The 12,696-nt window shown below is 33.4% G+C and overlaps 2 protein-coding genes across 6 annotated transcripts in view; both read left to right on the top strand.

Annotated features, from left to right (window-relative positions):
- The window catches only part of LOC127849843 (uncharacterized), a 189,122-nt gene that overhangs the window by 159,158 nt on the left and 17,268 nt on the right, over positions 1-12,696 (top strand). The window lies entirely within an intron of this gene.
- The window catches only part of LOC127851134 (uncharacterized), a 40,315-nt gene continuing 33,367 nt past the window's right edge, over positions 5,749-12,696 (top strand). The window contains exon 1 of one of the 5 annotated variants that reach the window (XM_052384711.1): positions 5,749-5,811. The gene's annotated coding sequence lies outside the window, so the exon portion shown is untranslated. Of the gene's footprint in view, positions 5,812-10,130; positions 10,486-11,754; positions 11,978-12,037; positions 12,278-12,696 lie in introns of those variants that run through there. The other 4 variants (XM_052384701.1, XM_052384706.1, XM_052384705.1 and 1 more) reach the window with 4 other exon arrangements.

Here is a 12,696-nt window from a genome sequence, read left to right as displayed (position 1 = left end):
CTATCGAACACAAATGTGACATCATTCGTTTGCAAAATAATTGCTTTTTTGTATGTTTTTTCTTTAACTTTGTAGCACCGTCATACATGGGACAACCACCGCCCTATGTCCCGTCTGTGGCGATTCCGGACAATAAACAGACGATGTGAGTTCGTATAAAATGCCTTTCGAGGAGACCGTTTGATCCGTGGTCCGACACCCGCAGTTGACCGCCATGTGTCGATTGAACGTTTATAAATATTTTTCGTTCCGGTTTGCAAAACTTTGTTTTAATTGACACGGCAATACAGCTATTCAACGGAATACATTTTACCGATTTTGTTTCTAAAATAATTTATCTTATGTGTTATATATTTGCCTCTTTTTATAGACAGTGCTGTGATAACAGAACATGTAATGTTTACTTCTAAATATATGTACTAATGTTGAAAGCAACGAGGGGTCTTGATGATTTACACCGTGCGAGATTGTGCATAATACAGCGGAAAATTTGTAGACCGAATGATATCGGGGCGTGTTTTTAGACCGACGTTTGTACTTTAATTAATTTTCTCTGTTCTTATATAATGACGCACCCCTTCCGTTTCTAGGGATGTGAACACGCTCTTTTATTATAAATACACTGCAAGTTATGTATGCCAGCTTACCGGCATCATTGAAATGCACATTATTTATCTACATATCACAATTCTAAGACTTACTACACGAACACTGCATGAACTCTGCATGTATATTAAATAGTTGATATAAATGCATATCGGTAATTCATAAATTTTATAAATATGAAAGATTTTTGGAGATTAAATTGACAATTATATTTCGATTGGTTAATGATAATGAACCCGTTTGACTGATTTTACAGCAGGGTTTATATGCGGGCGTTAGAGCATTCAATATTGGCGACTAAGATGTGTTTTTCAATGATTTTTAGCAACCTTTTTTGGTACATTGGTTTGTGTTTTATCGTAAAAAATATATGTTGTTATATTTTGTGTGATGTCGATAATTTTGTATTTGGCCTTTCTGTTGTTGTTTTTTTTTTCCTAAAAAAACTCATTTCTGATGAAACAGTGTTGACTTGATTTGTATATGTCACTTTGTATACTATCTTTGGTCGATCATAAGAGATAACAGTGTTCAAACTTTTCTCAGCAATCCTTTAACCCATTTATGCCTAGTGCACTCTCCCATCCTTCTCAATTGAATCAATTTATTTCCAAAATTAGGGATGTCTAGTATATTTATTTCTATATTTAGAATATTTCTAACAGAAATTCCTTAAAGTAAACAGCGCAGACCCTAATGAGACGCCGCATCATGCGGCGTCTCATCTGGGTCTACGCTGTTTGCCAAGGCCTTTTTCTAGACGCTTGGCATAAATGGATTAAAATAAACCGCGTTCTGAGAAAATCGCGCTTAGTGCCAGTGCTTGAACAGTCATCCCAGATTATAGTGTGCATATTACCCACAGGCTAATCAGGGAGAACACTTTCCGATATGTCGCTGAAAGGAAGTGTCTTCTAATCAAAAACCAAGTTTCAAGAAGGTTTTTAGTTTCAGACAACGGAACAGCACGGGTAAATCTGGGAATGCACATGCATTAGGCTACTCGAGAATAATCGATATGGTTTTCTCGAAGCATTCTACGCGTCCACGAGCGTTATCTGTATTAATATTGAATCGTCTATTGACAACCAGTTAAGCAAGATTATGCCATCTTTTTTCTTATTTCATATTAAAGGTTGCCTTTATCTGAACAAACAATGTCTTCTCATAAGACAATAAATCAATATTTGGGATAGTATGCCCTAAGCCATTAACACTGGTTAAAGTGATTTATCTATATACTATGTATGATATACGAAAGACCTTGCCATAATAAAGACGAATAATACCACCGACGCCGCTTCTCGAAATGCATAGCTAGTTAAAACGAACAAGTGTTCACAGGTCACGGAAAATGTTGATCCCAGGTGGCATGGTTTTAAAACACTGTTGATGCAACATTAACATGTTTTATATACGAATATAACACTGTGGTTTCAGAGAAAAAGAGTTGGTCAAAGTTATTTTAACATATAAGTCTATATAGATCACGTGACCCCGAGTAAGATACAATAAACGTAAAGTTTTAGTCTCCGGGCGCAGCCAGTTTTTTGCACAAGGGCACTTTGTAGTGAACGACTATTCAATGTATGATACCAAATATAATGCATGGGTACCTGTTGTTTCTTATGTGTTATGTTGTTACTGGTATTTACTAATAATCGTGATATTATAGAATATGCAAGTTGGGCATGTTTTATGCAAGATGATAAACATCGCACATACACGTTGAAAGGTGTAAAAAGCCTCTTTACAAGTTTGTGTCAGGGGATAGACAAACGGAAAGACGTACAGGCAGACGGACGAGCGCCAATGTTGATATCTGTTAAAACCCGTTTTCATTGTAGGAGGGGTATAATTAAAAATAAAAATACGTGGCGTTCGTTTTTCGTTTAGCGTATTCATGATACGCAAAAGTGGGTATGTAACATAACTTGTATTATTATAACAATACTTTTTAAATAATATTTTACTTGCACATATTTTTAATAAATTCTTTGGAGAAGTTGCTGGAATGGTGCAATTATACTTTAATAAAAATGTTTCTAAAGTTATTTCTTTATATGTACGAACATTTAATTGCCTATCATAAAATCAAATAAGGAAACTTGTATGTAATACATCCCTATATAAGTTATTTTAACAGCTTATTTAACCAAAGATATAAATTTTCATCATTATAATGCATGCAACACTTATTTGTTAATAAATCAATAAATATATGTTAAATAAAATGCATTTTCGCTTCATTTAGAATATGTGCGCAATTCGATTGTCTACATAAATTATCGCACGAACCTTTCAGTCAAAGTGAACCTAGAGAGAGCAAATCAATCTCATTATTCGAAGAACAAGAACAGCAACAATTAAAGTTCAAGTTAACATGCTTTGTCTTTCGTTTTACGGGAAAGTCAACATTCTGTGCAAACAATACAGTTTAGTGTGGTATAATTTGCATGCTGACTTGGTTTTTTTTGTATAGCACATGCACTATTTAGGACACCTAAAGGTTTGGAAAGAACTATAACGAGCACACTTGTATCTTCCAATAAGGAAACTTACAATAACTCGGTTTTTCTTTAATGGGCATGTTTCAGACGTGATTATTGAACATGTATTATGTTTATAAAATATAACGGTTTTCGTTTTTGCCGATCTGCGTTTTAAATTATTGTGCACTTTATTTTCTAGTATCCCCGTCTCGGACTTAATTTTAAAAAAATCCCGCACAAACTGACAATAAATGCATGTTGACGTTACTTTGTTCCTCAACCGATCCAGCTACGATATTCTTTCAACTGAATTATTTATCAATACATGTGGTGACGCAGAAAATAACCAAAGTTGAAAACTGACCGATAAAATACGCATACAAGTATTATACCGGAGCTCAACATATCGCCAATAAAAAAATACTGTTGGTTAAATCATGGAAGAATCGAAATAGTTTACATTAAATCGTGTGGTATCCGGTAGTAAACAACTATTGTTGTTCAAATGCACGATTATCAAACTGTGATTTATTGAAAGAGAGAAGACCTTGTATATGACTTTTGCTATATTGATAGTATTTACCAGCGACAAATACACTTTATATATTTGGAACGTGCTCACGTGCTTGTCTGGAACGAGACTTAGCGCGCATGCATTAAACCCCCTTTTCACAGAGCACATCCCATTTTCAAACAACAAAAGAGTTTCAACGACCGATACATTTGGACTATTTACAATTTCATGTAAGTAATCATAATTGTCAATTTAAGTGACTTGACAATGATTTGCTTGTCGAGTCGCACGTCTTTCATTAATCTTGTAATTATCTACAGACTTTAATAGGTCAGGTAAAAATGACTTGCGTGTAAAGGGACCTTTCAGAAGCATATAAAAAGGGAAAAACATATTTCTTCTACTCTCATCTTATATAAATGTAATGATAAATAATAAAACTGGAAACACAAACTTATTAAAAATGCAAACTATCATATTTATGCAAGCTTTATTTTATCAGCACACTGTTTCTGTCTTTATTGTAAACATTAACAGGTTACATAATACTAATATCAATGATACGATGCAGCATTGGTTTTTCAAGCATTTCAATAACATGCTATTACAGTGTGTTGTATTGTCAATGTTTTCGCGGTAGCTCTTTGAACACTTTATTTAAATAGAATGCATGACTATAAAGAAATTTTACGCACATCTACGTAATTGAACGATAATTCCATGGCTGACTTTTAAATCCCACCGATTACATGCATGTGAACGTTAGAAATCTTTAAGTTGAGGATTAATAGTAGCACAAATATGTTCGTACTTAATCGCTTATGAATAGACTGAGTCGAGTTTCATGAGATTTTTTTTCGTTGAATAAGGAACGTATACAGTGTCAGTTCATTAACGTTTCGTAAAGCTTGGAAGTTTATTGGATGAAACGTTCGTAAAGCTGGAATTTTATTGGATGAAACGGTAATTAAATTACTACTACTACTACTACTACTACTACTACTACTACTACTACTACTACTACTACTACTACTACTACTGCTGCTACTGCTACTACTACTACTACTACTACTACTACTACTACTACTACTACTACTACTACTACTACTACTACTACTACTACTACTACAACTACTACTACTACTACTACTACTACTACTACTACTACTACTACTACTACTACTACTACTACTACTACTACTACTACTTCTACTACTACTACTACTACTACTACTACTACTAAACTACTACTACTACGACTACTACTACTACTACTACTACTACTACTACAACTACTACTATATCTACTACTACTACTACTACTACTTCTACTACTACTACTACTACTACTGCTACTGCTACTGCTACTGCTACTGCTACTGCTACTGCTACTACTACTACTACTACTACTACTACTACTACTTCTACTACTACTACTTACTACTACTACTATACTACTACTACTACTACTACTACTACTACTACTACTACTACTACTACTATAGATAGGATAGATAGAGGCTTTAGTATTTTAAAAACTATTCATAAAAGGAACAATATTCTGTGCTATTCATTGTTGTCTTTATTACATTTCGCTTGCTTGTATATAACGTATATATGAATCTGTGATAACAAAAAACTGTGGTATTTTTTAAAATTTGTTAACAACCTAATGGATATTTTTGATCGCCGCAGACTTTTTATATTTTGACTTGCGTACGCAATTATTAACAGAGAAAGACAGAGCATATAAAATTATCGTTTGTTTAAAAAAAAATTGCAGCACTGTGTAACTTTGTTTTAAACAGGTGTTCTATTGATAGCGTTATCGCCGCTGTCTTTGTTAAAAAAGACATCCCATTAAAGGTTATGAAACTATTTACTGTTCGCTTCTATTGAAAACCGGGTAACTATAAGTAGTAAAGATTGATACAATTTACAGAGATTTAATTGATAACATTATGATTGCGACGGATACGGAAACGCAAATGTTGCCGCGTAAAGAAAATGCAATATTAACAGACCAGTTAATACAGCGAATAAACTTGGAAAGTTCGACAAAACGATGAACACGGACAACTGAATAGGTCGAGCGCATATATAATTTACTGACTGGCAGTATTGTTTGGGAGTTAAGGAATTTTGTGTCAATTGTTGTGGAAATTGTGAATTGTTTTGGATGATTCAAGTCGATTTCAAGTAAGGTATTTCCTTAGAATGAACAATTTATTTTCAACGCAATAAAGCAATGCGTAGCGTGTTATAAATCTTTAGACATTGATTGTTATTTCCACATTTGAATGGGGTTTACCGGGTACTCGCGATAACAATATATACATTTGTACATTACATAATGCTAATAACTTTTTTCATATACATTACGGATTGTATATTGCCCAGATTGTACTTGCATTACGAGCGAGAATGGACGGATATTAATCGACACGATGATAATCTACTCGTATAGAAAAAATAGAACATCACTATCGATTCACTTTATTATGAGTAAACATACTTGAAAACATGTTAAGTTTAACAAGTACGCTTAAAACTGAACAAAGAAGAGTTTGCTAACGTATGACAAGCGATAACTTTAGCTAATCTACTTGTAAAACTTTGATCATTCACATGATTGTTTAAAACGGCATTTCATTATGTACGAATCCATATTCATTAGCTTTATATAAGTCGTTCAAAGGAATTTTCAAACAAATAATAATGACATATAATTATAAAATATATGTAACTACAAACAATAGTCTTCTTCAAAAGCATAATACTGAAAACACTTCAAAGGCTAGTTCATGACTTAAGTTATACTTTTACAAATTAATATACATGTACATGTACTTAATTCTCTTGCTTTGTCAAATTTAATTGAGCGTTATAATCATTAGCCAATCTTTCATAACACATAAATGAAGACATAATGGGTATAATTTAAAATGTCTATATTTGCAAGTTTGAGTTCATAATTATCGTAAAGTAGTTTTGAAATTTACTCTGTAAACCTCGACCTGTGTAAGGAGTAATCGTATCATGGTTGTAATATTGTTAAAAACAGTTGCATTATTTTTGGCTAAAACAGGAGTTTTTTTTTAATTGTACATAATAATACGCTGCGCTACAGAAACTAAATCGGACATGTGCGACGGGTTATGCAAATACCGGAATTTCATGTAATGACGCGGAATGTATGCATATCATTTTGCAAAAAAAAACGCACGCTTATAATAGGCGTTACAGACCACAGAAAACTACATTTTATATCATAAAAGACGTGCACAATACTTCGTATACACACATAAATAATTCATGTAATTACCACGATATAGCGAATTATAAGATAAATGCTTGCAGTTCTCAACGAATCAGTTCGGAAATAGGCCAAGAACGTTTATTATAGACAATTTAACCTATTAGATTGATAAGAAACTTACTCATAATTGGTTATAATTACGTACTGCAATATATTATTTACAGTATAAATAAAGTGGCACGTATTGCTCACATTTTCCCATAGAAACGTGTAATCATCGATTCTGTATTAAAGTAGAAAATAATAGTAACAAAAATAACGCCCTTTGGTATGAACTTATTTTGCAAGAAAGCATACCTTCTTTTAATTTGTAATTCAAATTTATTGATGTCATTTGGTTCAAAATATGAGCATACCCTTCAATTTAAAGTGCAGATGTCCGACGACAGAAACATTTGTAATTTTGCCTCGACCAAATAGACCATTTTTACCGTTCGTAAACATAGTGTCAATTATATAATAAAATGAATCATTATATGATAATTATATTTTTATGCCCCCGGATCGAATGATCGGGGGTATATTGTTTTTTGGCCTGTCTGTCTGTCTGTCATTGTATGTGTCTGTCAGTCATTGTATGTGTCCCAAAACTTTAACCTTGGTCATAACTTTTGCAATATTGGTGATGGTACCATTGTGATGGTAAAACAAATAATTCAAAGCGGCGCATTAGGGGGCATTGTATTTCTGTAAACACATCTCTTGTTGTTTTTCTATTTTGATCATTCGAATTCATTTTATACAGAGAACCGAAAGTAAAGGAAAATAACATTTGTGTGTGTCTTGGCATAACACAAATTCTTGTAATGAACGTTATTTAAGTTCCGCATTAATTGAGTTCGATAATTTGCCAGAAACTATTCGTTTCCACAATACCTGATAATGGGTCACGTCAAAGGACATTGGTGATTGCAAAAACAAGTAAGTGAAAATCGATATAAAAGCGCTTATGGGTATCCACTCACCAGTGCCGCATCAATACAACAACGGGTGTCTATCCTTGGTACTGTTAAGGGTGTAGGTATACTGAAGTGTTTTTTTAATCCATATACTCGGACAACGAATTGTTTATGAAGTGTGCAAATTCAAGATTTAAGGCACAAAACACTGTTTAAAAGTTAAACGTGGTAGCTTGAATTTCGCCGCAATTTGGTCGCTTCAAATTCGATTCGGTACTGTTCTAAATAAGTTATAAACGGTTATACAAATAATACTTCAGTGCTGAAGAGGAACTAAGATATTGCGGTTTTTCAGTCTTCACATGTTCATTGTTTGGAACTTTCTGACGTTGACAACAAATGTGTTGTCAGAATATTAAAATTATACTGTACATTTATGGTTTTTTTCTGTATAACTTTTTAATGTTAAATGACATGCTATGTAAATCAATAAGGAAACACGATTTAATATATCGACAACTCTTCATTAGTGTTTACAAGAGGTTGATTTATAAATTATTTTTTTAGGTTTACTTCACTAGTTAATTAGAACCACTGATAGGTTTGTATTTTAACCCCTAATGCGTTAAAACAAATAAAAGATATAAAGACTCCAGGAAACTCACATCAAGATTCGAACCCTGGCCGTTTTTGTAAAAATAAGGTCCAACTAGGCCTACCTGTTTTAAAACCAATATAAAACGTTTCATATAGTTTGAAGAAGGCCTCAACTTGACATTCACTGAACACAGGATCAAAAAAGTGAAAGTAACGTACTAGTAAAAATAGTTAAATAGCGAAAAAAAAAAGCCAAACCGTAATAGAGTCCGAGACCTTTGAATCTAAGGTTACATTTGTTACCACTCAGCTATTTGCACTTTCAATAAGCAGGGGCTATCTTTTACTTGTTGTAAAGCGTAAGCCAAAATACTTGGTCACGTTGACCCGAAAATAACTCAAGTAGTACTGATTAATAATTGTCTTGATCAGACACAGGGTGCATTGCTTGTACGTCAATCATAATTCCCAGTTTGAAATGACCAGGGTTGTGGCTTGCTTTTCAAGTTCCACACCGGACCAGACTCTGGATTAATCATTTGTTAATCTAAAGTCGCCTTTAGGCCTTGTGCATTAAGTGTTTTAGGAATATTTTTGAATATATTGAACGGTTAGCCAAGAAAATGAACATTTTATGATATCTCGTTTATGTAAAATTTTAATTTGAAAATCTCGGGAAACATACCACATTACTAAATTACTAAATTGCTTTGCAAAAATATAGTGTTGATTCAAGCTTATATTGTATCAAATTACCCCAATCTTTATTGTATAACTTTATCAGGCAACACATATTTTCGCTGTATTATTTGTTTTATTATTACAATATTCTTTTGTCAAAATATTCGGAGGCTTCTCTTTGAACAATTCGTGGAAAATAGAAAATATCGACCTAGAGAACTTTCACACACATGTAGTTGACTGATTAAACCATGCTTGACTTTAAAATCACTGAAATAAATATGGTAATAACAGGTTTTAACGCCACTGATTACATTTCTGTGATCGTTACAAATCTTTAAATCCAGGACTAATAGTAGTAGTGAAATGATGTTTGATTATCGCGAGTGAGTGGAACTGTGAGATTTTTCATGTGAGAATGTGTTTTTTAGAGAGGAACCAGTCGTTTAGATTTCGAAAGGGTGGATTTATTCTTTGGATAAAACGCTCATTATATTCAAAATATTGAACATGATGCGGCGTCTCATACGGGTCTGCGCTGTTTGCTTAAAGGAATTTCTGTAATAAATATTCTAAACATAGAAATAAAAATTCTAGACAGCCCTAATTTGGGAAATAAATTGATCCAATTTAGAAGGACTATGCATAAATGGGTTAAAAAGGGGTCACTATCAGTCGCAATAGCGGTAAGGTCACCGTTCATAAGTATGTACGATTAAAGGTTTGTGTACTATAAATGGGGCAGCTTTATTGAAAACTCGATAACTATAAGTAGAAAAGATTGATAACTTGTTAAAGGTTTCGTTGATAACATTTTGTTTGTAACGGGTATGAAAACCAAATATTTGCGTACAGAAAACATGCAGTATTTACAGACCAGTAAATAGTACGGATAAACTTGGCAAGTGTCCACAATACGATGAAAATGGCAATCCAAACAGGTCGTAAGCAAATAGAATAAACATCATGATTTATTGATATGGAATGATTGCGCACTTCATCACTGACTGTTGACGGGTAATAATAGTTTTATTTTTGGGATTTAAGGATTCTCGTTTGAAAAGGAGCGTAAATTGTGAATCACTTTTGGAGGATTAAAATCGAATTCAAGTGAGGCTTCACTTCCTACGGACGAACAATGCGCTAGGCATTCCAATAAACCAATGCAGTGGTCTTGTTATAAATCACAAAACATTCACTCTTATTGAATATTGAATGGAGTTTACTCGTGACAAAACTATTTATATTTGAGTCATAAACAATGCGGCTGAGATTAATGAATGTTATTATTAAAGATACATTCATTATTGTATATTGTTGAGATCAGAGTTACACCACGCTGGAAAGTGGATGGATATCAATGGACGTGATGTTCAGGTACACTTAAGTGAAAACAGAAAGTTATGAAAAAGCGAGCTTAACATCTAATAACATGTATGCATGTGCCTAGTGTATAGTTTGCTGATTATTAAAGAACATGCTTACGTTTGAAAAAGCGGTAACCTTTACTGAAAAAATATGTACCAATAAAGCATTCCGCATTATTGTATACGCTTAATTTTTATATTCAAAATATTAAATGTGGTTATTAAATGTGGCTTGTTCTGTGAAAGCTGGTCATAATGCATGTGCGTAAAGTGTCGTCCCAGATTAGCTTGTGCAGTCTGCACAGGCTTATCAGGGACGACACTTTCCGCCTAAAAATACCTTGAAACTAAAAATACCATTTAAGCGGAAAGTGTCGTCCCTGATTAGCCTGTGCGGACTGCACAGTCTAATCTGGGACGACACTTTACGCACATGAATTAAGCCCTGTTTTCTCAAAACAAGACACATATCACGAGAAAGGTAAGAAGCTTGTAAAGAATGCTCAAGCATATTATTATGACGTATTATTATATTGAAGCCCGACAATCATTTACAAATAAAGAGTCTTCTTTTTAAAGTTAAATGATATTGAAACATAATAAGTATATAGTTGATATGTGTTTTCAATTTGATAATAGAATTTACATATATTCGTGTGCTAGAACTAAATTTATTCGAGCGTCTTAATCGCTAGCCAATTATCCATACCAACTTAATACAGAAATAATACATGCAATTTACGAGTATTCTTATGCTATGCAATGTGTAGCTACAGTATCGTGGTTTCGTCTTTGCTATGAAAATAAATTTCGACTCAAGTAAGAGTTAGTGTACACTGGTTAATTTAACCAATTTATGCTTAGCGTCAAGAAAAAAGGCTTGGCAAAGCGTAAACCCAGATGAGACGCCGCATGATGCGGCGTCTCATCGGGGGTCTGCGCTGTTTGTTGAAAGGAATTTCTGTAAGAAATATTCTAAACATAGAAATAAATATACTAGACATCCCTAATCGATAGAGGCTCAATGATCATAATGTTGCCATTCAGTCGATCATAAATATATTAAAAATAAATATGTATACATTTGCTTTGTATACAGAAGTCACATTAGTTTTTCCACAACTGAAAAATATAATCAGAGTTGTTACACCTTTCTAAAGAAAGCGGCAATTATACTATAATTAGAAACATTATAGGACAATTACTTTTTCTCTTTGGTCTTCAGTGTTATTTTACAAATGAAATATTAACTATCATCTTTTGTGTTTGGCATAGAAAATTTTATTGTCATGGACGAGATTTAACTTCGCACTAATTAAGTTCGCTCGGTACAATGTGTTAGAACTATAATTGAGAACAAGGCACGTTGAAAGGACAATTGTGACTTCTCCGAGTACATCGGACATCGATCGACACAAAAGCGTTCATGGATTTTCACTCTCGTTGTCATCAATACAAAAGCGGGATCTAACCCACGTTTACATTTAGGTACGGATAAGGGGGTAGGTAAACTCTGTGCAATCAAAATAATCGAACACATTGTTTTTTAAGTTTGAGAAGAACTGATTATCGGCTTGAAACCGCAATCGCGGTTTAGTTGTTTATGTGGTAGATAGAATACTTGTCGAATTTTCGGTTAAATTTCGACAATGTGATGTTCAGTTTTAATTTTAAAAAGTTATCTTTTTGAAGACACACTTATTGTACTTTATCTGATAACGAGAAATTATGAACGTGTGTGTTCACATAATTAATTTCAATGATTGGATTTTAAGAGCAAATGCGAATTTCTGGAAAACGAAGTAAGAATGCAGACTTGTGTTTATTTTGTTTTTGTAAATATTGTACGTATTACATTACAAATATCTAATCAAGTACAACAACATTGAATCTGGCAAAGTCTCTCAAATAGTTTTGAATAGGTATTTTCATTAAAATGTTTCTGAACGAAAAGACGTGTCTGACTTCCGTGCCTGAAATACCCCGCATGCCGCTTTGTCAGATGACATAGGCAGAAAAGGAGTGATAACTGTCTATCAACAATGCAAGCTTCATATCTATTATGGTTTGCCTTTATATATCTTATCATTGGGAAAAAATCATCATGCAAATTCACAAGAGCAATTGATGCCAAATTATGAAAGCATGATTTATGAAAGGCTCGTATGCTCTGCACAGCCCATCATCGAGATATATCAATGAGCCGCGCTCTGTGAACAGG

This window comes from Dreissena polymorpha, chromosome 11 (genome assembly GCF_020536995.1).
Source record: "Dreissena polymorpha isolate Duluth1 chromosome 11, UMN_Dpol_1.0, whole genome shotgun sequence".
NCBI classification, from domain to species: domain Eukaryota; kingdom Metazoa; phylum Mollusca; class Bivalvia; order Myida; family Dreissenidae; genus Dreissena; species Dreissena polymorpha.
This window is presented reverse-complemented; position numbering and strand designations above follow the sequence as displayed.